Raw genomic sequence first — 26,754 nt, 5'->3', positions numbered from 1 at the left:
CTAGAGGTTGTAGAAATAGTTTGATTTCCACCCATACTATGGCTAATGAGATAATACTGATTAAGCTCCTTTTTCTTATTAGACTATGAAAACACTGCAGAGAAATTTTGGCTGCTGCCGTCCCTCCATGCTGCATTTCTTACTTTCAAAACTACCTAATAGTGAAAATGTGATTAAATTTCCTCTCAGGATGTTAACTAACTGGAATTTAAATAAAAACTTTAGGGGTGCCTGGGTGGCTCAGTCATGCAGCGTCTGCCTTTGGCTCAGGTCATGATCCCAGGGTCCTGGGCTTGAGCTGCGCATCGGGCTCCCTGCTCAGCAGGAAGCCTGCTTCTCCCTCTCCCACTCCCCTTGCTTGTGTTCCCTCTCTTGCTGTGTCTCTCACTGTCAAATAAATAAATAAAATCTCTAAAAAAATAAAAACTTTAACCAAAAAACATAACAAATTTTCCTCTCAGGCAACTTTGGTGCAAAACTGGGAAACTAAATAGTATACTGGTTTCATTTCTTGGCTATAGATTACATGTTTCTGGATTATACATACCTTCTTATCTATTCTGTTAAGAGGAGTTAGCAGTGTCTACTTTAATAATGCAGTAGTAATAATAATGTTACTTATTACTTGAAATGTTTCCAAACAGCTGTTAGAAATATTATAAATTAATGATATTTTAGGGGGAAATAAATCCTAGGAAGATAATGTAAATGGATAGAAATAAAGCCTTATTAATATGATAAATGATTAATTTGTTGTTTAAATCAGACAAGATTACTACTGTTAAATATACGCTTTAAAACATACATGGTTAAATATATTCAGTTCTCTGGAAATATTTTAACTCTAATGTTTATTGCCAATGAGAGATTTAAAATCCAAAAGGAGTTGGAATGGAGGATAAATGACTATACTGCGTTATATGATTACTTTAAATATTTTTTCACACCCTACTACTTCTACTGTACATTGTCAAAGATATTTCAGAGTACTTAAGTATAAAGCTACTAAAAGTTCTTCTTTGATAGGGACAGGACCAGGGATGCTGGGGCTCTAAGGGGAATTCAAGGCTGGATACATATATATTTCATTCTAAGAAATAATGGAAACAAACAGGAATTAAGTCCTCAATTTTATCCCCTTCCACCAGCAGAAGACAGTAGTCAGGGGTCAGATATTAGGGATTTGGGAATATAAATCTGGAAATAAACAAAAGAGGCATTAAAATTCTGACCTCATTTAATGGTAAATTTAATTAACCAGGATAACCTATTGCAAACAATGCTGGTGATCCTGACAGGAGGGCCCATGTAACAAAGACATTGTCAAATAAAAGACTTTTTGGCAGGAATGAGGAAACAAAGTGAACTGGTGAATGCTTTTATATAATGAAATCTATGGCGGGAAGGATGGAAGGAAGGAAGGTAGGAAGGGTAGATTCTAACTCAGAAAGATCTGAATGGTTATTGGCCTGACTTATGCCAATAACAATAACAAACTGTCTCTAAATAAGTGGTACCCAGTAGAAATTACAAAGTGTATCCACAGAGGTTGGCTTTAACCTGCTTTAATTGATTTGATTTGACAGGCAATTACTTTGGAATTAGTATTCTAGTAAATATTTTAATGAAATGGGTTGGCAACTTGAAAACTCTAAATCTGGTATTTCCTATTAAGTATAATTAGTGTTTTTGATAGAACCACAAACTTCTGAGTTGTGAGACTCTCTTTAGAAAACTAAAGAGCTATGCCATCTTTTTATTTTAGTATTCAGTAACTTAATTCATCAATATAAACATTTTAAAATATAATAAATAGTTTGTTTTCATGAAACAGGTTAAGAATAGTTTTTTAGGCACAGAAAAAGACAATAAATATAGACTTTTCAAGAGTACCATATAACCACTGATTTAAACTCTTATTTATTTATTATTTTTATTATTTTTTTAAAGATTTTATTTATTTATTTGACAGAGAGAGACAAAGCGAGAGAGGGAACACAAGCAGGGGGAGTGGGAGAGGGAGAAGCAGGCTTCCCGTGGAGCAGGGAGCCCGATGCGGGGCTTGATCCCAGGACCCTGGGATCATGACCTGAGCCGAAGGCAGACGCTTAACGACTGAGCCACCCAGGCGCCCTAAACTCTTATTTTAGAACATTTGAATTCCTATATATTTGAGATATATTAGATATATTGAGAAATGTTAGACATAAGACATATATGATATGAGATATACTATAAATATATTTTTTTATATGTATAGATTTGAGATATGTATGTATGTATCAGATATCAATTAGTTCCTTGAAAAAAATTGGTTTTTGTCCTTCCACTGACTGGAGAGTGTTCTGTTTCTTTGACAACTCTACAAATGCAATTCACTCTTTGGTTTATGTCCCAAACATATTCATAATTTAGAATAAAGTCAAGTGGTAGTCTCAAATCAGTATCCATGTTGAATGAATTTTTCATGTGGAGAAAAGTCACTGAATATATTTTCTGCTCTCTGGACAAGCAATTCTGCTATCTTAAACAGTAAATACCACAATAGATTCTGAAATTAAGATAACATGCTAATTGTTTTTTGATCTTTCGGTGAGATGTTAAAATTATCAATTACTAATTCAGTCTAACTTCTTTAGAAGAAAACCTATTATTAATACTTGGCAGTGATAGTATTTACTATATTATTCAGCATTGGTTAAATCAGCTAAGATTCTATCTGATGGATTTTAATTGTTAACTAGTAAAAGGCCTCTTTATAACAGTCTCCTCAGCAATGAAGTAGCTCTAAAATCGCAAGGCTCTAAAGGATTTGAATATGAAAAATTCATAGTATCACTCCATTTTACAAACATGTTTACCTAGAAAGTAATTCTTCATTCCAGGCCACTTCTAGGCTTAAAAGACTGTGCTAGATACTGAGGACCAAATGAAGAAAAGTAAGAGTGACCCTGCCCTCAAGGAACCCACATCTTTTCTACTAGGGAGGTTGGTCAACATCTCATACAACTGAGAAAGTCACAAGCACCAGAGGAGAGAAAAGAAAAAAAAGCATAATGGTAAGGTAGCCTTTATCCAGCAAATTAAGATTCCAAAGCACTGAATTCACTGACTCAGTTCCAATCACCTGCCAGCCACTTGAGTAGTTGTTTGGCCCTACTTTGAAGCATTTTACAAATCCTTTTTCTGGAAGTTACTTGGACCTTCCAGGATTTGTGTTTCTTTTATAAAGACATAGTTATGAGTAGTATTTAAAACTGCAAAACACCTGAGAGTCAGTCATGTTTTCAGGACATTTAAAAAAATATAAGTGTCATTTGTCTAATGACAACCTCTCTTGTATCTTCAGTGAAATTTAGTATAAATCCCATCTCCATGATACAACATAATCTACAAATATGTGATCACATCACAAAAATCACCTGACTTCCAACACAAACCATGTGGGAATAAAATGATGCTGGACAATAAAATACACAACAGATTTTAGTCCTAGCATTTCAGATATAGAATTAAATTCCTATGTTTTATGTCACAATTACAAATATTAATCCAAAAAGTGATATAATAAATCTCGTATCTCTAAAACAAGATGGAAGTCAGTTAACATAAATGGTACATGTTGCAAATTACTCACCCAACAGTAAACTTTGAATTCTGCTGGCGGTGAATCTGACTAGCATAGGCTTCACTGGAATGTCCAAATGCAACTGGAATACCTTTAGTTATTTTTATTTTCAGGCAGTGATTCTCAAACCTGATAGTACATTATGAATCAACTAGGGAGCTTTTGAAATATACTGATTTTTTTACACAGAGATTCTAATGTAATTACTCTACGGTAACTGAGACATGTTTTATATGAAGCCACAAACTACTGTTCTAAGGAAAACCTGATATATCAATTCTATGACTTTATAATTTAGTGTAAGTATAAAAAACTAGACATTTTAGGGAGGAAGAGTAGAAAATCATTTCTGGTTTTGAGAAAAACATCTTTCCTATAGGTTATAGAAGGGATATTTTGTGATAGACAAAAATATATTTTGTAGATAGTAAGCTGATGACTAAAAAAGGAAGGACTTTATGAACTGTAATCAAATTAAAGCCTTTATTGATATAATATGTTTCTTTAATGTGAGTTGACTCATACACATTTGATAAACTAAAGAATAATGTCAGCATAACATAGAAATTGTATTGTGTTTTTTCCCCAGTAAAATAAAGTTTAAATCAATCAGGGCATATTTGAAGAAAGTCTAAGCAATATAGAAAATTCTTTAACAAAACTGAAAATTCTAGGAAGGAGGGGCTTCAAAAACTGCTACCTTTGAGGTGCCTGGTTGGCTTAGTTGGTGAAGCATGCAACTCTTGATCTTGGGGTTGTGAGTTCAAGCCCCACGTTGGGTGTAGAGATTACTTAAAAAATAAAATCTTTAAAAATCAAAAACAAAAAAACTGCTACCCTTTCCACTTTGTTAAGCTAATCAAGGACGCTAAAGATGCAGATGAGGAAGCTGCAAAGGCATTTCTTCCTGTGTTTAAAAAACACCTGATTAACAAAGAGAGCCTCTTCAACAAATGATGCTGGAACAAGTGAACATCCACATGCAGAAAAGTGAATCTAGACACAGACCTTACATCCTTCACAGATTAACTCAAAATGTAGCATAGAGCTAGTTGTAAAACATGAAACTGTAAAACTCTTAGAAGATAACAAAGGAGAAAACTTTGATTACCTTGAGAATGGTGATGCCTTTTTAGGTACAACATCAAAGACATGCACCATGAAAGAAATAAATGATAAACTGAACTTTGTTAAAATTAAATACTTTTGCTCTGCAAGACAATATCAAGAAAATCAGAAGATAAGTCACAGACTGGGAGAAAAGATTTGCTAAGACACACTTGATAATCAAGGACTGTTACCTAAAATATACAAAGAACTCTTAAAAATTCAACAATAGGAAAACAAACCTGATTAAAAAGTGGGCCAATAATCTTAACAGACATCCCCAAAGAAGATATATAGATGGCAAATGAGCATATTAAAAAAAATGCTCTGGGGCGCCTGGGTGGCTCAGTCATTAAGTGTCTGCCTTCTGCTCAGGTCATGATCCCGGGGTCCTGGGATCAAGCCCCGCATCAGGCTCCTTGCTTGGCGGGAAGCCTGCTTCTCCTTCTCCTACTCCCCTCGCTTGTGTTCCCTCTCTTGCTGTGTCTCTCTCTGTCAAATAAATAAATAAAATCTTAAAAAAAAAAAGCTCCATGTATGTTAACAGGGAAATGCAAATTAAACCAAGATACTACTTACACACCTGTAATAATGGTCAAAATCCCAAACATTGACAACACCAAATGTTGGTGAGGATGTGGAGCAACAGGAACTCTCATTCATTTCTTCTGGGAGCCACTTTGGAAGACAGTTTGGTGGTTTCTTATAAAACTAAACATGTTCTTACCATTCAATCCAGCAACCATGCTCCCTGGTATCTATCCAAAGGAGTTTAAAGCTTATGTCTACACAAAAACCTGTAAACAGATGTTTATAGCAAATTTATTCCTAACTGCCAAAACTTGGAAGCAACTAAAGATGTCCTTCGGTAGGTAAATGGATAAACTTTGGTACAATCCACATAATGGAATACTATTCAGTGCTAAAAAGAGCTATCAAGCCATAATAAGACATGGAAGAATCTTAAATGCATATTACTAAGTGAAAGAAGTCAATTTGAAAAGGCTATATATAGTATGATTCCAACTATATGATGTTCTGGAAAGGGCAAAAAAAAAAAAAAAAAAAAAAAAAGACCATACAAAGATCAACGGTTACTAGGGGTGAGGACAGATGATTAGGCAGAGCACAGAGGATTTTTAGGGCACTGACGAGACTCTGTATGATAATGATGGATATATGTCATTATACATTTGCCGAAACCCTTAGAGTGCACAACACCAAGAGTAAACCCTAAATTAAACTATGGACTTTAGGTGATTTTGACATGTCAATGTAGGTTCATCCTTGGTTAAAAAAATGTACCATTTTGGTGAGTGATGTTGATAATGGGAGAGACTATTCATGTGTGGGGTTGGGGGAAATATGGGAAATTTTTGTATCTCCATCTCAATTTTGTTGTAAACCTGAAACTGCTCTAAAAAATAAAGTCTTAATAACAAAATACCTGATTAATAAAGGTCTACACACTGAGTCAGTTGTTTAATTTTGATTAAACTGGTCTTCATTTGGAGCAAATGTCAGATACTGAAAGAGGCAACATGAATTCCTGAGCTCAAGGATACAAAGAATCAACTGGACTGTGATTCTAAATGTATCCAGTGGAGATTTAACTTGGCTACTCTTTTTATTAGGACTGCTCTGGTTACAAAGTTCTACTGGTTTTGAGTGATCTGTCCCCAACCCTATTCCCCACATGAGATCTGTTTTTATTGTGTGATTTTGTGGAATGCCAAGTTTTTCAGGAATGAATCTAAGGTTACTAGGGCAGAAACACCTCTCTTATTTGTATACAGCAAAGTATTTTTAGGGCACAATACATTGGGACAGACGAGGGCATCTACTGCCTAAGTCTGATAATACAGCTCAGCTTTTAGACTTTTACAGGACCTTAATAAAAGAAGGTGGGGCTGGGGAATCAGGGTACTCTAAATACTGAAAAAGTGCTTCCAGTATAACGTTATCATAGGTTACCAGCTAATGAGGACCTAGAATCAAAACTCCACTTTAAAGATAAGAAAACTATGACCTAAAAGCTTTTTTCTACTTCACTTGCATCCCTAGTAAAGCTTTACAAGCCTTCTTATATAGGCCAATGCTCATTATGCCAAATGACTGGCTATTTTAACTGTTTTGGCATCACGTTATAACCAAGTCAACAAGGAGGCTTTGTCCTTCTCCAATGCAGTTCCAGTTTTATTCTGCAAAACAATGAGGAAATAGTGCCTTTTTTTTTTTTAAGGCCAAACTGCTTCATAACCAATTTTACTGGAATGGATCTATTCCAAAAATATCCAGATATAAAATTGCCATACAGAGAGATAAAAGTATTAAACGGAGAAAGATAATAAAGTATTACTCAACAGTCCCAGTCTATAAGATCTGGGGTACTGACTCATGGAATAAAACACTGGTATCAAAGAAATGTAGTCTTCAAAGTGAAGAAACTCAAGAAATTTAGATTAAAACAAAATGCCTAAGTGACTATGTATTTGAAGTTATTAAGTGGCACTTAATGAAACCTAATCAGATGTTTATATAAACCATGTAAAACAGATATACAGTAATTATCTTAAAAAAATTGAGAGTAATTCAAAATAAGCAAGCCAAGGAAAGATTATATGTACTGACAAAATAACAGCAACCCATCCAAAGCTTTAGTATGTTTTACTTTGATATAAGAATACATGGTTCCAGAAAATCTTCTGACTTTGGATTTGAATTTTGGGTACACAAAAAGACATTTGGAAACAATGATCTGTAAACTATTCTTTGTACTTCTCCCATTATAAAATAATTCCAAATTTCTAGTGTTCGTGATCTTATGTGGGATAAAGTTCTGTATAAAGAACAGAGAAGAGGCTCCTGGCTGGCTCAGTCAGTAGAGCATGCAACTTTTTTTTTTTAAAGATTTTATTTATGTATTTATTTATTTGACAGAGAGAGAGAGATAGAGCATGAGTGTGAATGGGGGGGGGGGCGAAGAGGGGTAGAGGGAGAGAGAATCTCAATGCAGGGCTCGATGTCAGGACCCTGAGATCAGGACCTGAGCCAAAATCAAGAGTCAGTCACTTAACTGACTGAGCCACACAGTGCCCTGCACATGCAACTCTTGATTTTGGGACTGTGAGTTCAAGCCCCAGGCAGGATGTAGAAATTACTTAAAAAAAACAACAACAAAAAACAACAACAACAAAACCACACACACAACAGAAAGGCAAAAATGCAACACACTGTAAATCCTTAAGGAACATATAAATTTACCTCCATGTCAAATTCTCATGCAGTACCTTCGACTTTCCAGAAATGGCACTCAAAACCACTCAGACTTGGGTCTTACACTGGGCCAGAGTTAATAAAAATGTTCAGCTTTGCCTATGAAAGGAGAGACTGAATTCCTGTTGCTTGAGAATTTCAATCATCTGTGGGAGCATCTAGAGAAATCTTGGGGAGGATTTCTGTTGGGAGGGAGGGTGAAGCTGCCACCAGTGCTATTTTTGAAAGTGCAATGGGCTCGGGTCCCCTTTGTGGAATGAGGAAATGTCAACAGTTGAGAAAACCGTTTTCCTTTCTGCCTCTTAGATATGATGCCTCAAAACTCCTAGTCCTCTTCTGGTCAGCTGGCAAAGAGAGGTACATTAACAAAAAAGAATGAAAAAACAGGGAAGGGGAAAAATGAAGAGGACTTTTAGAGAAGGCACAAGTAAAACAAAAAACAAATAGAAAAGCAGCCAGCAAAACTAATCAAATGTTAGCAATTATTCAAGGGCTGTTCATTGCCCTTCTTCTCTTCCTTCTTTATTCTCCAACTTCTGCTCATTCTCAGCTCTGACTCTATAAAATTTTAAAGCATTTAAGAAATAAGACTTCTTGAACAGAATGTAATTATTTTCAAAGGATTCTACAGTTAAAACATAACAGGGAGAAGTCTAATTGATGAAATTGACAAAAAATGAGATCAGAATCAAGACACTAGGTTTTCCAAACCCCAGCAATCCACTGAACAATATTCACTGATAATGTATGACAGCCACTAAATGAAATATAAAAATGCAAAATAAGTTATTTGGGTTATATAAAATAAGCTAATGGGAGAGTAATTCTATTCAACATATCCAATATACTTAAGAATGTATTAAGAGGAATAGTAGTGGTCAAAGGAACCTATCGCAGAGTAGAAAGGTGCTTCACTCTGAATCTCACCAAGAGCTATCATTTCTGCTGTGTCCTAAAGCAGTAATTTATAACGGAAGAGGAGGATATTGTTGTAATTTGAGAAGCTTCATAAACCACTCCTCCTGGTGAAAGTCACTGGGGTGAACAAACTTGTACTCATAGGAATAAAGAATAGAAAGCTTATGAATATCAAAGACATCATTCCTACGTTTATAAAAAGATAAATATACTTTTTTGGTGCATTAAGGGATTATTAAGAAACTTCAAGGATGAGTCTGTGTGATTTCTAATAACTCCATAAGAGAAGAACCAGAACTATATAGAGCCATGGGATATTTTAGGAAACAAGGAAAACACAACACTTTTGGCATTGCTAGATTTTGGTGAAGCAATTGTTATAGAACTGCAATAGACCTTAGGGCTTTGAATAAGGTTTTCAATGTTTCACACACCTAAATTTTATAATTATTTTCAGAAGTCAGTTTGCTGTGATATACTGGTGAGATTTTTCAAGTATTGGAAATTTGAGAAGTTGTGGCAACTCTTAACCCATTTTGTTCAAAAAGTTTTCGTTTTTGATTTGTGATTTTATAGCCAGTGATAACACTGAACCACTGTTAGTGATTCACTGGCCAGACAGTAACTATACAGTTATCTTAGGAATTAAAAAAATAAATGTAGAAATGTTAATAATAGGAGGCGGAGTTGCCTCTCTCTGTAAGGCAATGATAATACTACTCACAGCTTCTACTTGTCCCTATTATTTAAAGGTTAGCAGAGCACAGTCAGCAACATATCTGCCTCCAGTAGTTTCCTTCTGCACCCTTCCTTCTCCAGTGCTGATCCTTCTTTTCTACAGAGAGGCACCCAGTACTGTTTCAGGACTTCCACCTTTTCCTCTGATTCAAGATACAAGGAAGAACTCTCAACTGTCACCTGTACTTCTTGGCTGACTGATGTAATATTCTGATTCAAAGTCTCACTCGTTTGACTAAGCCATACAGTTTTCTAAAACAAAATTTTCAGACTACAAAAACTTGAATATACAGTTCACTATAGAACTTTTGAGCGAAATGAAGGGGAAAAACACCAATAATAACACCATTCAGAAATAACCACAATTTATGGTTTTCTTCATCTTATCTCAACATATGTTTTTATTAAAAATCCAAAAAAATACTTTCTCGATACATGCTTTTTTCGCACTTACTATGCCACTGTCTCTCCAGCTGTAGGAGCTCTTTATTTCCTTTCTAGGGAAGCATAACCTGAATAGGGCCCTATTATAAGTGTGACCGATTCTTGAGTAGGGACGCAGCCTCTGTTTAAGTTTCTTTTAACCAGAGGTAGGGTACAGCCCAGAGGAAACAATCAGCATTTTACTATGGTCAGGGTTTATTTATTGAATAATTTATTTAATTAATTTATTTAAACTTTCTGCCCTTGTCCCAGATATTTCTCTAATACTTTCATTATTAGACACTAACCAAGAGGAATTACCCCTTTCAACTGACCTAGAGTTACTATAAATAATTACCTAACACAAATTAAATTACTGAGTTTGAGTAACTCGTATAAACAATCTAGTGTTTGTAACCGGTGGTAAGTGAGTCAGGGGGACCAATGACGTATCCATGACTAGAGTTGTGTGGTCCTCAAAGTGTGACCCTCAGACCAGCAACATCATTATCACCTGGAAACTCCTTAGAAATGCAAATTACTGGGCCCCAGTTCAGGACCAACTAAATGGGAAACTCCGAGGGTAGAGTCCAGAAGTCTTGCATTTTAATAAGCCCTCCAGGTTAAGAAACACTGGCCTAGAGATCTAACAACTTAAGATCTTCTAGAAAAATTGTTAAGTTTTTCCGTAGCGTGCAAGGGGGACAGATGCAAAAATAGGACTGGAGGAAGGCAGGTAACTGGTCAGGGAGAACTTGCTGTGTCATAACAATGTTGGGATTTAGTAAAGTAATTCAGGTTTCTTCCTGGAGGGATTAGGACCACAATCACCAAGTGCCAGACCTAATTAATCAAACTCTGCTGCCCAGAGCAGGATCCCCAGGTGGTGCTGACATACACGGATCTTCAGAACTTACTGCCCCAGCCTACACTGTTGCCTTGAAAGGGTCACAGTAGCTTCTAGGATGTGACACCTTCCTACCTAATCCAGTTACCCTCAAACTCCAAGATATGCTTTATGTTTTCTATCATAAAGGGCTATTTTTATTGGTATTACCCAATGTCCTGCAACTGAAACCTGGAGGTAAGAATCTGACAGAGAATTACTTTTTTTTCAATCCCACATGGGGCTTGAACTCATGACCCTGAGATTAAGAGTTGCATGCTGTGCCAACTGAGCCAGCCGGGCACCCCGAGCACTACCTTTCTGAACAGTAGTTCTGAAGAGCAGGGCCTGAACCTTCATGGAGTCTGAGAACACAAGAGGCTGAATACAAAAATGTGTATATGCACATATATTCCTCAGGGGGAAGAGTTCACAGCTTTTACTAGGTTCTTAAAGGTATCTGTGATGCTCATAAAAGCTTAAAAACCTAACCAAACCCACAAAAAGCCCACCCATCTAGGAAGCAAATGGTGTCTATTTAAAAGTGAGATGAACACTGCATAAAATGCTGACCTTGTGAAGCTGTGTGTTAGGCACACACACAAATGAGAACTAATGGCTTGTACTAAATAATGCCGAACAGTGAGACAAATCTGAGATGCTATACACTGCCCTGACGTGATGATCTAATGCTGTAAAAGCTGGGGCTTTCACGGGAGGGGTTTTACTCTCTTCAAGGCCAAATTGATGAAGATGATAGTTTGTTTCCTAGAATTATGCTAGGAAATTTATATAGTATCTGTTTTAATTATCAGAAACATCCTATAAGGGGGCGCCTGGGTGGCTCAGTTGGTTAAGCGACTGCCTTCAGCTCAGGTCATGATCCTGGAATCCCAGGATCGAGTCCCACATCGGGCTCCCTGCTCGGCGGGGAGTCTGCTTCTCCCTCTGACCCTCCCCCCTCTCATGTGCTTTCTCTCTCTCATTCTCTCTCTCTCAAATAAATAAATAAAATCTTTAAAAAAAAAATTAAAAAAAAAAAAGAGACATCCTATAAGGAAGGCAGTTTTGTTATTAGGTAATGAGAGAATAATAAACAATTTTTAAAAAACTATTTATTCATTTATTTATTTTAGAGAAAGAGAGGAGAGCACACACAGAGGGAGGGGCAGAGGGAGAGGGAGAGAGAATCTCAAGCAGACTCCCCACTGAGTGCCAAGCCCGACACGAGGCTTGATCTCATGACCCCAAGATCATGACCTAAGACGATATCAAGAGTTGGACGTTAACCACCTGAGCAACACAGGAGCCCCAAGAAAGATAAACAGTTTTAAACTCATCTCAATAGGTCAATGACAACCAACTGTGGCAATAGCTTCATTCAGTGACAATGCTGCCATAGCTAAAGGTCTACCAATCCCCACACACTCCTGCTTCTGAGACCCTGCCACTCCCCTGACTTCTATAAGTCCCCAAACCCAAAATAATCAGCAGCCTGCTTTGTTCAGAAGGCCGACGTTTTCACAAGTACAGGTCTCCTCTGTCCAGCAACAGTAAATCCAGCTTGTTTTCACATATTGATTAGTGAGTGACTTCTTCCTTGACCAGAGGAAGGTTACATAGGGTTATACATCCAGTTAGAGTCAAGAGGATTGGAATCCAGGCAGTCTGACTCCAGACCCTAAGCTTTTTAAGTCATTATAGTCACCCTAAGCAAATATCTTAATATTTGGATTATGATGGTTTATATGGAGACCCTGATTTCCCCCTCCTTTTCTTGACCAAAGAAATGTTATTTAAAGACAGTATATGGGGGGTGCCTTGGTGGCTCAATCGGTTAAGTGCATGCCTTTGGCTCAGGTCATGATCCTGGGGTCCTGGGATTGAGCCCTATGTTGGGCTTCCTGCTCAGCGGGGAGTCTGCTTCTCCCTCTCCCTCTGCCCCTCCACTCCACTCGTGCTCTCTCTATAAATAAAATCTTAAAAAAAAAGACAGCATATGGTAATTTATTATTGTACCTAATTTTATTCTCCTATGGACACTGTGAACATGTTAAGTCCCTATAAAGTTAGGCAGTATTATCCACCAACTTTTACAACCCAAAGTTTAAAACATAATAATCTCTTAAATGCTAAGCTGCAAAGAGTTTCTAAATATAAATAACAATATATTTTTGTACTAAGACAAAATATATCTTAGAAAATATACCTTCTATATTCTTTACAAAACATTCTCAGAGATAATCCCATGGAAAAAATTTTTTGTCATTCAACTACCTTTACTGATACAATTAAATTAATAAATAAATCATGTGCAGTATATTTTTCATAAATAAAAAATTAAGACAAACAGATAATCTCTAAAAAAAAAACCCTGAAACTAAAAATATTGTTTGCCATGGGAACTGAAAGTCCAAGTTCTCTTGGTAATGACTATCTCCCCTTTGATGCTCTCCCTTTGGCTTTCTTTCTGAGCTTTAATTTAAAGCTAAAAATTCTTGGCCAGAATCTTGGCCATTTTAAGATCCACAAATCTGGGCAAGCAGTCTATACGCATGGCTCAATAATAACCTTTTTTTATTTTATTGCTTTTTAAAATGTCTCAGTAATTTGGAAAACAGAAAATAAAGGGAGATGAACTCTATTGAGCCTGCAAAACTAGAAGGGCAGATTGTAGGAAGGAGGAGAGCTATTAAATGCAAGCAGGCTGAGAGCAGTGTACAGAACTCATTGTAGAGAAATATAAGGTAATGAGTTAGGCAACATCAAATTCTAAAGAAAATGAGTACACCCTTGGTACTCATATGCTACAAGACAATGAACAGAAGAATAAATGTTTCATAGAGGACAAGACTAAACTTTTAGCACAGTGCTTAAAAAACTAAATAGAATTCTAAGGTGTTTATTGCCTTGGTATAAGTCAAAGGATGTTATTTAAGAAGGAAATAAAGAACTTTATTTTGAACAAAGGATAGTTCAGGTCACCTCGCTTTAAAACAGTTTTCTACTACAGAATATTCAAGTAAAAGCAAGCAGAATGACACAAGATCTTTGAGTAGAGGCTTTGATATTCAAAAGGATTATACAAATGAGCACTGGTGTCTTTTAATGCAGAGAAGATTATGAAGAAACTCATGAAAACAGACACAATTTTAAAGGGACCACAAAGGTTAAAGAATATAAGGGCCGGGTGTAACCGTTACATGTGGTAATACTCAGAAAAGAAGCAGTAAAACAAATGGGGGAGAGATTAACACTAAATAATGAGATTTTTGTTTCCATCTTCAACACAAGTTACCATTCTTTTCTCCCAGAAAAAGCAAGAAATGGTTATCAATAAGGACCCAATGAAGCAATCACTTTTCTTAATCTGAAAATAAAAACAACCAGAAAGTAGACATAGCTAGGCCTATCAAATGTCATTCATTAGCTCTTCTTGGGATTTAGCAAATTTATTTTGCATCCTCTCATTTTTTATAGGCAAACACCAAACTGTTGCCTGTTAGGTAAAACAGACTTTACAAATGGTGAAATGAGACACAGTTGGTCTCCAGGTACATTTATTGCTAGTTTTAAAGGAAAATGTCAGAGCTGAAGCTTCATTCCAATCACCCAAGCATCTGGTTGAGACAGACAGCCTTTAGCACAGGGGAAGCCCAGTAGGGAATTCAAAGACTAATGCAGTACCCCCCCCAAAAAACACCTTTAAAATTTTTGAAGCTACTTAATGGCATGAAATTTTTTGGTGGTTGGAATCTTCCCAAGCTGCCTGAGCAAACCTATATAAGTAGGAGAACCACTGAGGCAAGTTTGACTTAAAGACCACTGTTAGGGTTTACGGTGGCCTATCATCACAAACTCTAATCTCTTTCTCACACACAATCCTGTGATTAGATATGACTGACATTAACAATTCCGCCAAATCCTGAAAGAATCGTTAAGACGAAAAGAAAAAAAAATGTTCCAAATTTTTAAGAAGTGAACCTCAGATGAGAAAAACGCCATCACTCTATGCTGTAACCATTCATTGCAGAAGTCAGAAAAGATGGAACAGACACCAGAGTAGGCACAACTTTCTGGTTCTATCATCTTTGCTCCCTACCCAACCTCCTGATTTCATTCTCTTCTTGCCCTAGTTTTAGAAAACTGATGCATTCCTTATACTCTGAAATGTAATAAGAAAATTAAAATTTATCTGGTAACTAAGGGTGAGCCCTTCCCCATAATAACTGCCATATAAAAGCAAGACTGAGGGGTTTATTATCTTTCTGTTAATGATAGAAAAAAACAGAAATGACCTGATCTCCAACAATAAAAGAATGATTAAATGAACACAAAAATTAAGTAAGTCATTAAAAATGTGTTTTAAGAGATTTAGTGGCATGAGAAAGCACTCAGGAAAAATTATACAAAAGCATATTTATATTACGATCCTTATCTTTAAAAAATATGTAACATATTTTTAAACAAAAGGAACTACCAAACAAGGAAAACAAAAAAAGCTAAGCTGGATGAGGGAAAGGAATTCCTTTTGTCATGTTTATGCTAGAAGCCTTTATGCCCATATCTCAGGAAATTTGCCCAGGATAGATGCATTTACCCACTTGGTAATTTTTTAAAAGAAAGTTTTTTCCTAATGGATCTGTAATTGCTTTGTATATGTGTATTGCTGAATTCACATTATCTACTGACTTGGTATCTGGAACTCTCCAGAAAGTTACTCCTTTTCTAGGAGGGGCATACTAGAGGTCGAAGGCCCCAAGTGAGACCTGCTTAGTTTGAGCTGCTACTTCTGTGCATGTGCCAGCACATTTAAGTCTTTCCCTGCTAAGTTCTCTAAAAAAGGCTCTGAACATTCAAATCTCTCCTAAAACCTTACCTTTTTCTCTCTTTCCTCTTCTAAATAAAAGTCCCTTTGGACACTATAAGCAGAAACATGAGAAGCAAACAAAGAAACAAACTCACTGAATAGTGTCTCTGAATTACAGTTCTTAGGTAACTTTTTAAGTGGTTGCTTAATTCAGAAAATGTATCCCCTATAAAAGTACTAAAAAAAAATTCTTTGGGGATGCATCTGTGGCTTAGTTTCCTTTCTATAGATTTGAGGGTCAGTATAATACTCTTTATTCCTAGACTTTATTCTTGTGACAATTAGAGTTAGGTGAGTGTTTCAAGAAGAAAACTGATTTTCCTTCTGAAATTTGGAATAGAATGAAGACAAAACTCCATCGCTTAGCCTTTTATAATACATGGTAGATAGAGTAACAAAACTTGCTTTAGTTTAATTCATGTGAAAATATAAAAATTCATTTTATCTTATTATATCTGGGGATAATGAAACAAAATCAGAACATCTGCTGGCATGTTAAATGTCTTTCTAATTAAATCTAGCAGTTGAATGAATCAATTCATTAACAATAAGCCTAGTTTATTATCTCATTAATACAGATGGTTAATATCAGGAATATCAGAAGAATAAAAGAATCTCAAAAAGTACAAAAACAATTGCAAAGTGACATGGGCATCAGAGGGAATACTATTTGAAGCAAAGGAATACTATGGAAACAAAAAACAAAGTAAAGCAATTTAGGAATATTTGATACAGAATCAGTAGGTAAAAATATGTGTTGACTACGTTGATAGTCATCAAGACATGATGTTTGTAGCCAGTGACTTATGTAACCCCTTTGAAAAATAACTGCTCAACATAATAATCTTCAGAAACTTGGTAAACTCCTTATACAAAATACTGTATTGTTTTCTGAGATGTTGCCAGATAAATTAAAGCACATTATAATCCATTACCCCATGGAAAGAATGCAGAATTTAAAAAAATTTCCCAATTCTAATCACATTTCCCTAATACTTTGAATTTTGAATGTGTTTGGAAATACAAAGAAAGAAGATTTTTTTTAATAAGGTCTAGACAATTTGGTCCAAGAATTATGGTAATTAAACATCTCAAACAAGCACAAAAACACTCTATCCTATCCCCTAGCTTAATATTTCATTAATGGAGTTCCCTGGAGATTTCCTAAAATGGCTAACACATCCTTCCTCAAGGGCAGAGATATATTCTTCCTCTTTCCAGATCCCTGGTATGTGGTAACTTCATTTAAAGGACTTTTCTTATTTCTGCTTATGAGACAGTAAGGAGATAATTTTGGGTTACAGCAATAGCTTAAGTTACTACAGCTGAGAGAATGGAACAAAAAAATTTCAAATCAGGTTTCAGAAAATCCAAAATTTGTTTGTGATGCCTATAATATGTAAGCATCTCTCTTCATTACAAAATATTTATTGAAAATCTACAGTATACTAGGCACCAAGCTAGGAGAAAAGACTAAAGAGAGGAAGACTTGGATCCTGTTCCCAAAGCATAGGTAGAAACACAAGCAATTACAGCATTTGTTATAAATAATGATATGTGCAAGGTATAAGGAAAATCTAGGATATGGAGGGCATTTAAGTCTGCCAATCAAAGTCTAGTAGAAGTTATTTGAATTAAGACTTTAAGGACAAATACGAATATTATATGGGAAAAGGAAACCTAGTTGGGGACAGCAGGGAGACCATGAATACTTCAAGGAGAAATATGGCAGAAGGGTAAAGACAGCATATTCAGGGAAATACGAATATTACTTGTATTCAGAGATCTGACGGCAATAAGGAAGCAATAGCAATGGTTCTGGTGGAATACAGGAGGGTCTGAATCAGGACAGCGGTGATCAACAGGAGCAAATTCCAGGTGCTTATCAGGTGAGTGAAAAGAATCACTCTGCTGCTATTATTTCCTTGGACTGAGAGATCTCTGGATTCCTGACCAGATGAATCTTTCTTGATTTCTGAATCCTGGTTGGCTGTTTTTGTTTTTTTACTATGTCTGATAGCCTGGCTTTCAAATCGGACCTATCAACAAGTGCAACTCCTTAGGTTCTGTTCCAACATCCAGGCATACAGATAGTTCAGTTTTTGCAGTAACCAGCAATTTAAATACCTTCACTTTCACCCTGCCTCTCCAGCTCAAATTGCAGCCTGGATCTCTGAGTTCTGGGGCCTACCTATCTCTTACAACTTTACATGACAAAGTAAACTTGCCCTTTGTGTAATTCTCTATGACACCTACTTCCTATTTTTTGTTCAGATTCTTGCTTTTACTGCCTGCGTTTGATGCATTATGGGATATAAAGGATGGATTACTACAAGCAGAAAAAGCACTCTTTAAAATACTCCTTTCAAAAAGGGGGATACCTGTCATCATCCACACATCAAAACATAAGAAACAATAACAGCAACAACAACAAAAACCCAGGAAAAAAACCACATGCTTTTATAGTCTGAGTCATTACCTGTTATCATACTTAATGGCAATTACTTAGCTTTTTCTTATGCTTGTTAATAATGGATAAATAAGGACTAGGAAATATTTCTTTTCATCGGCTGAAATCAGTCAGACACTCTCCACTGCCATATTTTATCTTAACACAAACTGGTATTCAGCTAATATTTCTAATCATGTTGGCAGAATCCATCACAAACTGGATGTGATGTTGTTGCCTAGTACAGTACTGTTCACCCCATACACCAGTGGGTCCATCCAAATCACCTGGAGGACTTGTTAAAATGGAGTACTGAGCTCCATCCCAAGCTGCTGATTCAGTAGGTCTGGGGTGTGGCATATGGATTTGTATTTCTAACAACTTCCCAGGTGATGCTGATGCAGCTGGGCACCCAGGTTTTAAGAACCACTGTTGTACACCAAAAGGGGGTATGAATGCAAGGAAGAAGGTGGTATCCCAATTACGGTTTATCACCCTTCAAAAAAAAGCTTCTCTAAATTAGATTGCAATTCTGGTCAGACAGTTTAGGAGGCTAAGTCTTGATCATGGGAAGGATTCCAAATTATCGATTCCTTTTAAGGAAAGAAAATAATAAATGCAACTGTGTTTCATGGCTGTTTTAACAGAGATACTCTGTGGGAGAGCTTAAGATGTTGCAGTTTCATTAGCATGATCCAGTGTTGCTATGGGGACCTACTGGAGAGGAATCATTAGTACACAAGAAAATGAAAAGAGAGGAACTGATGAAGCAAAACAACAACAACATTTCTGAGAAAATAAAGCCAAGTCACATTGCCCATTTTCTGGCATTTACATAAATTAAGGTATAAATTCTCCTTTAACAATGAGATGTAGCCACATATAGATTGTGCCATCTTTAGTGGATGCACAATTCCTCTGCAATTCAGGGAGAGAAGCAAAAACAAAATCTCTTATTATTATTATTACCATTTTTTAAAAACAAAATCTTTTAAAAAGGAGAAGGAAATGGCACTAAGGGGTTTTTATCAAGTACAGTTAGGCATGATGACCCCGAGATTAGTGGCTATGCAGAAAGGAGCATTTTGCCCACTTGGATCCAGTTCTGCACAATACGGAGATGGAAGGCTCAGGCAAGTATGACACACAGCTCTGGGGACTGAGAAAGGGAGAAGGTAGGTGGATGGCCTGCTCTTAGTCTCTTAGAAAATGAAACTAACAAGAGCCAGAGAGGAAGGAAGAACCTGAAATAAACATCAATTCTTCATCTAAACCATCTTGCACCTGCTCCCAGTCTCCCTTCTTCAAGTCTTTTATCACATCCGTTCCTAAAATTAAAACCCTCGTATCTCCCTATTTTCTTTCTCAACATATCTCAACTTTTCTGCCTGCTTTTCTAGCTTATACTTCGTTCATCCACTTTTTTTCATGAGGCTTAGAAAAATTTTTTTTGAGAGGAAGAGAACGCATATATGCAGGCATGAGTGGGGGGAAGTGCAGAGGGAGAGAATCTTCAAGCAGACTCCCTGCCCAGTGTGGAGCTGGTCACAGGGCTCAATCCCACGACCCAAGAGATCACAACCTGAGCAGAAACCAAGAGTCGGACACTCAACCAGCTGAGCCACCCAGACACCCCGTCTATCTACTTTTCTTATCCAATTTTATTTCTCACTTTCCCTCATATTGTCTATGTACTTTTTAACACCAACTTGGAAGGAATTCCTACTTGGAGCTTTCCTCTCCTTGCCAGACCCCACATTTATGTCCTAACTTTAATGATTTTTAACTGTAATCCCAGATGCCTCAGATCCCAAGGAGCCCCACTGGGGATGATGGGACAACCAGAACAGATGGCTCCTTGGCCTCCCCCCACCCTCTAACCAAAGAGGCCTAGCTTTTATAGGTTTTATATGTTGGGATTTTGTGTAAGATAATTTGGAAAATAGTTCCATCACTTAAAAAAAACTTGGAGAAATACTGCTAATATACTAAATCATTTGCCACTCAACAAAATACTGTTATTGGTACTTTTGTTTTACATGTGTATGTTTTGTCTCATAAATTATACTGGGAGCTACTTAAAAGTAGCTTATCTGTCTTTCCCATTGTGCTCAGCTCAGTGCCTAGGTAAAGCAGTGCATTCCGTTGACTGATTCATTTTAAAATTCATTTTGCAAATGATCTGGTAAAATTCATACTGAGGTGACAAATTCTGAGGTGACTGACACAATGTACTGCCTGTGAGTAATATCTCACATTAAAAAAAAAAAAGCTCTTGATATAAGTTAGTGTGTAATGCAAAAGAATGGATTGATAAAGATATGATTTTTAAAAAATCAGCAGATAACCCACAGGATAGATTTTTGAAGAATAGAGACCTTTCCAATGCCACTCAAATCAGGCCATCTAAATTTGCAGTTAATTTGTGAGATTGACCCAGTTTTGTGAGGTTATTGCTAATTTCTCAATTCCATTCATGCCTTTTGGGTTTACATAACTTTTTTGTATACTGATGCATGTATACATGAACTGGTTCATTTTGCTGAACTACATGCACTGCAAAGACCCATTATTTATGTTTTTCTTATCTCATTATTTAAGAAATATACAGCTAATGAAACATTCATTGATATGGTTACTTCCTTGGAATTACAACTGCATTTGAGATGCAAGAGGCTAGGTTATTGCAATTGAAGAGAAGAGAAGGCCACCAAGTAGAATACTGAACTGAGAACAAAGTGCCTTTGTCATCGTAAGACCCTGCTGTTCTTTACGCATTTCCTTAAAAGGGTGAGTGAATAGAGTAGAATAGCATAGTAATATTGTTCTTGTGTCCAGTACAGAAATAGAGCTGTGTTTTCTTTAGATACTGAGGGGGAAAAAAACAAAACAAACCCAAAACTCTTTTCTTGCAAAAAGGTACATTATACATATATACAGTTTCTCTAGGAGAAAAACAACTTTGTCTGATTCCTGAAGTCTGTCAGGATAGAATAACAAACCCAGAATCTTCCTCACTTTCTTCCCTGTCTGCTCTTCCTTCTATTTCTCTTCTTTCTCCTCCTTTCAACCTATGTGAGAACCCTAATAAGAGAGATGGTAGTTGGAGCTTTAGCTAGCATTCTATCACCTTTCAGCAGCTACACTGGCCCTCAGAACCTATTGGATCCCAAAACAATGTACAGGCCTACTGCTGTCAGTGTCTTGGGGTAGGGGTGAAGGGGCAACGAAAAGAAGAAATGAGGATTTGAAGAATCAGGAGCCAAAATGACTGGGAAAAGAGTAGTCACTAGCACATCAGAAAACCAGAAAGAGGAATAATTTTTTGAAGGGAAGGCTAAAAAAGAAGAGTGTGGAAAAAAATTGTTTTGGACACTGTAAATAGAAGCATTTATTCAAAAGACATATAATTTGAGCTCTTCTGTACTGGTAACTAGGCGTTCAAAGTAGAAATACAATAACAGGATTTGTGCTACTTTTCCTACGTAACAACAGATAAAGCACATTATATTTCATTTGTAAAAACTGTAATTGCCCTTTGAAATTTTTTTCTCATCATATAAATAATTGCATATAATGAGGGAGGCTTTAAAATATTAAATTATAAATTATAAACATTATGTTTAATGTATGTATCAAGATTATAAATAGAAAATGTTGATTGTTTTAGAAAACATATCAACTAATCACATGACCATAAATTCTAATCTAGATACTTTATTTTTTTATTTTTCAAAGACTTTATTTTTTTAAAGTAATCTCTACTGCCAACATGGGGCTCGGACTTATGACCCTGACCAAGATCAAGAGTCTCATGCATGCTCTACCAACTGAGCAGCCAGGCACTCCTAATCTAGATACTTTAATAAAATTGGGCAACTAAATGACATCATAAACTTAGAGATTATTGTGTATCTTTAGCAGAAAGAGGTAATAAAGAAAACGATATACATATATGGTATTAAAACAAACTCCAAAACATCTGTTTAGGGACTATGCTTCTATTCTTTTTCTACTTTATCTCTGTATATATAAATTCATTTCTTGAGTTTTTCTGTTTTAATTCTAAAGAAGTTGAAGTCACTGGTACTCAGAATGTCAATGGGTCCATTATGATGAAAAGAGGTATATTATAATCTAAATTACAACAACAGAAAAAACCCACTTCAAACCTCAATAGGTCGCATAAACTGAGAACCTAGAAGGAAGAATGCTTGTTAAAAGAAGTATGGGTGAAACAAAAATATAAAAATCCATACATTTCAATCAGGTGTAATACCTCATTCATTTGCACAGAGAGACTCTTTGACAGTTTAAGTGTTTCTAAAATTGCCTTTTGGGTTCTATTTAAAAATACTAGATTGCGCTTAATTTCTAACATGAAATGTGGATGACTGTTAGTGAAAGAGGATATGTAGAATTTCCAGGGTCAACAAAACTTAAGGTATTTATCGTAGTACTCAAAACCATTTCAGCTTTTCATTCTAAAACTTACTGCTAATTGTATTAGTTTCAGGTGTACAGTATAGTGATTCAATATTTGTACAGATTTGTACAATGTATCCCAGTGACTATAGATAAAACCAGTGTGGTAAGGTTGATAAGAACTGCATCACTAGATTCTTGACATGGACACTGAATATAACATTTGATACACAATTGCTATTCAGAGTCAGGACTCAGGGGATCTTGAGGGAATATCATCCCAGAGAGCAACTTCAACTATAATGCCTAGATTGTCATCAAACACTGCTGTGTGCTATTGTTTGTGCACACACGCATGCCTGCACTACCAGTAATCTCAGAGAAGTGGCCTCAATTCTCAGTACTTTATTTGCAATCTGGCTTTCAAATTAATTGCAAGTAGGAAAATCAACTCAAAATAGGAAGAGGCACACTTACAAATTCAGAGCATTATCCTTCATGAATTAAGTGTTAATCCACAAACTATTTCAAACAGACTACTTTGTTCTAATCTCCAAATGGACACACCTTATTTGATTTCACAAGGTTTCTTCTTTTATCTAGTTGATACCTTGTTCCTTTTTCTTGCAATTCATGTTGTCTGTCTATCCCCTGAGACTTTAATCCCAATTATACTGACTCCCAATGGTATCTTAATTCCCCAGATCTCATTATTTACTTTAAAAATCATCTGTTCAGGGCGCCTGGGTGGCTCAGTTTGTTGGGCGACTGCCTTCGGCTCAGGTGATGATCCTGGAGTCCCAGGATCGAGTGCCGCATCCAGCTCCCTGCTCAGCGGGGAGTCTGCTTCTCCCTCTGACCCTCCCCCCTCTCATGTGCTTTCGCTCATTCTCTCTCTCAAATAAATAAATAAATAAAAATAAAAATCATCTGTTCAGTTTTTAATATATGACCTTTATGGGACAAAGGCTTTGAAATCACTGTAGTTAAGGGGGAGAAACCCTTTTTGGAGGGGGATGGGTGGCAGTCCCTGGATACTGCTGTTGTTTTCACCAAGGGAGCTAAGAGGAGAAAACAGCAGAATACTTTAAATTGATACCAATTTTCTTTCCTAATGAAGTGGAAACTACCATCATAATAGACAAGATTTTCCCCCCCAACATACCTATTTCAAGCAAATATACTCGGTATTAGGGAGGAATATATAAAATAACCTGTATACTGATCAAATGAAAGATTCTTTGAATGAAGAAAGTTCTATGGTTGTCCTGATCCCAGTACATGATATAAAATAGTGCCATGATGGTATGTTTGCTTACTTTCAGAAATTGAGATGTCATTCATGTTAAAGAAAATTTAAAGAAAAACCAGTAAAAACATTCATAGGCAAGGAAGTAATGTTATAATAATAAATTAACAAAATAGAAAAAAAAAGGAGAATGGGGAGATGAAAGGAGCCAAAAACAATCTGAAAAACTGTGATCCATCATTAGAACCAGATGGCATTCATCAGAGACTTCAGAGTTAACTGAGCTACTCACAAAAAAAATGCAGTTTATCACTAAAAAAGAAGTACCCTACTGGAAAATTCAATACCTCTGAATACTGGATCAGGATGACCTTGGACTTATATCAGTTGTGTTAGATCAGATGAAGGATCTGCAGTAGATATATATCTAAGTTTTCATTAAGAGAAAAAATATAGCAACAAACCAGCATTTCACCTTTCTGGTTAATCAGGCCAAATTAACACATCAACATTTAAAAACGTTTACAACAAATCAAAATTTTTATCGCACATACATATACACACACAATTTTAAATATACACAATCACCCCTCCCAAATGATGTGCGGTCTTGTTTGAAAATTCTTATCAGATTTGCACAAAATCTGGAGCTTAATTATGAGTATCTGGTAAAAGTTGCCATGGATCAAAACAAAAATATAGGGGGCGCCTGGGTGGCTCAGTTGGTTAAGCAACTGCCTTCGGCTCAGGTCATGATCCTGGAGTCCCTGGATCGAGTCCCGCATCGGGCTCCCTGCTCGGCAGGGAGTCTGCTTCTCCCTCTGACCCTCCCCCCTCTCATGTGCTCTCTCTCATTCTCTCTCTCTCAAATAAATAAATAAAATCTTTAAAAAAAAAAAAAAAAAAAAAAAAAAACAAAAAAACAAAAAAACAAAAATATAGAAGTGCAGGGTTATACGGGCATTGTTAATGATAGAAAAGATAGCAACTTTTCTTAGGAAAAAAAAAGATTTCTTGGAAATAACTAAGAAAAACATAACTTAAAAATTACTTTCATCTAGAAAATAAAAATTCAAAGTGCAAATTTCCACTTGACAAAGTCAGGTGAGCACTCAATGGAGTGCTCTGGCTTCTTAGATTATTCTCCTAATGCTGATCTCCCAACTGAGGAGGGGCTACCTGTAAGTGAGAAAAAGAAAACCCTCAGCTACCTGTGGTAAAGTAGCAGATTAAATTAGTGGTGACAGGCAATGAGGAGTCTTGAATGAGGATATACTTTCATTTTGGGCTTTTTCCTATAGGCATGGAGAAATCATAGCTGGCTTTTGAGCTGGAAGGAGACATGATAGTTTACACATTTTAGAAAGACTTACTGACCTTCACATCCAGTTTGAACTGCTTAAGGAACATGCTCCATTAACAAGAGCCTCTGACCTACTTGTCCTGCCTCTGCACATGCATCTTCACATTAGGACTGCCACGAGGTGGTTTTTAGTCAGAAAATCTGATTCATGTTATTCACTCACCTAAAACACTCCCCATCATGTAGGACATAATCCAAGTTCTTTTGCTAGGTCCACAAACTCCTTTTTAATACAACCCTTGCCCCCTTTTCAGGCTTGTCTCTCAGCCTTGTCTCCACCACATCATTTTAGGCTATGATAATACATACTTGTAGGGCATCTTCAAGCCTTTCCTCATGCAGCTTCCTCTATCAAAAAGGCCTATCTCACCTGGCAAAGACCTTGGCCTATGTATTACTCCTGGAGAAGCCTACCCAAACCTCTCTGATAGGTAAGAAGCATATGTGACAGTTACCTCTTTGCTTCAGTGTGATCTTTTACTGTACTTCTGCATTATTATCCTCTACTAGACAAGTGTCTCCTTCGGGGCAGGAATTTTGTCTTATTATTTTTTTGTGCCTTCAGGATTTAGCATGTAATTAGTGCTCAATAAATGCTCGGTAAAACTCAGAGCCTAAGAAAATCAAAATTGTCCTTTTTGATCTATAAGGCAGAATGTCTGTGTGCTCTCTTGTTTCTAATTAGGGAGATTCTACTAACTACTTCTGGAGACCATTTGGCCTGAAGGAGAACAAAGATCCATATCGTGCAATATACACATCCTCATAAATAAGGGCCTGAGCACTAGACAGCTTCTTGGTTCTTCTAAGATGGTTATCAGATGTAGTCTTTTATTCCATTTTCTCTCTCACTACTTCTCTCTTTACTCTGAAGCTTTAAGCAGTTTCTGAAATGTCCCAAGATGACACCTGCTTCTTTTTTTTCTCCCTGAGGCTCAGATACTCTATCCAACTTCCTGCCTCCTAGAGTCTTTCCTAGTCCTCTAGTCTCTCTCACTTCTTCCATGAAGCCAATTATGATCATCCCTTTCAAGCAAATTTTTTCTCTATCCATTCCTCTATCCACTGGTGGGAGCTTAACCTAGTTACTGGTATGTGTGTCTCTTCTCTATTTAGACTACAAGCAAGACAGAAACTATGTCGTGTCCTTTTAAAATATTTTCCAAAGTGACTTATCCCAATGTCACTCCCAGCTCAAATACTCTATAAATATTTAGATTAACTGATACGTGACTGACAGTTTAAAGGGGAAAGAGCCCAGACATACTCAGGATAGAAAGGATGGTCAAGGTAGAAAGGCACTAGTCAGTAAATCCAAAGATGGACATTTCAGCATGATATTAATATACCTCTGCTTTATTTATATAACCCATTACATTTTATAAATCATCTCCTAAACATCTCGGTATTAAACTGCCAGAT

At 36.5% G+C, this 26,754-nt stretch overlaps 1 protein-coding gene across 3 annotated transcripts in view; it reads right to left on the bottom strand.

The window, feature by feature from the left end:
• The window catches only part of ZNF277 (zinc finger protein 277), a 104,871-nt gene that overhangs the window by 61,168 nt on the left and 16,949 nt on the right, over positions 1 to 26,754 (bottom strand). The gene's annotated exons all lie outside the window — the stretch shown is intronic.

This window comes from Halichoerus grypus, chromosome 12 (assembly GCF_964656455.1).
Source record: "Halichoerus grypus chromosome 12, mHalGry1.hap1.1, whole genome shotgun sequence".
In the NCBI taxonomy this organism is placed as follows: Eukaryota; Metazoa; Chordata; class Mammalia; order Carnivora; family Phocidae; genus Halichoerus; species Halichoerus grypus.
This window is presented reverse-complemented; position numbering and strand designations above follow the sequence as displayed.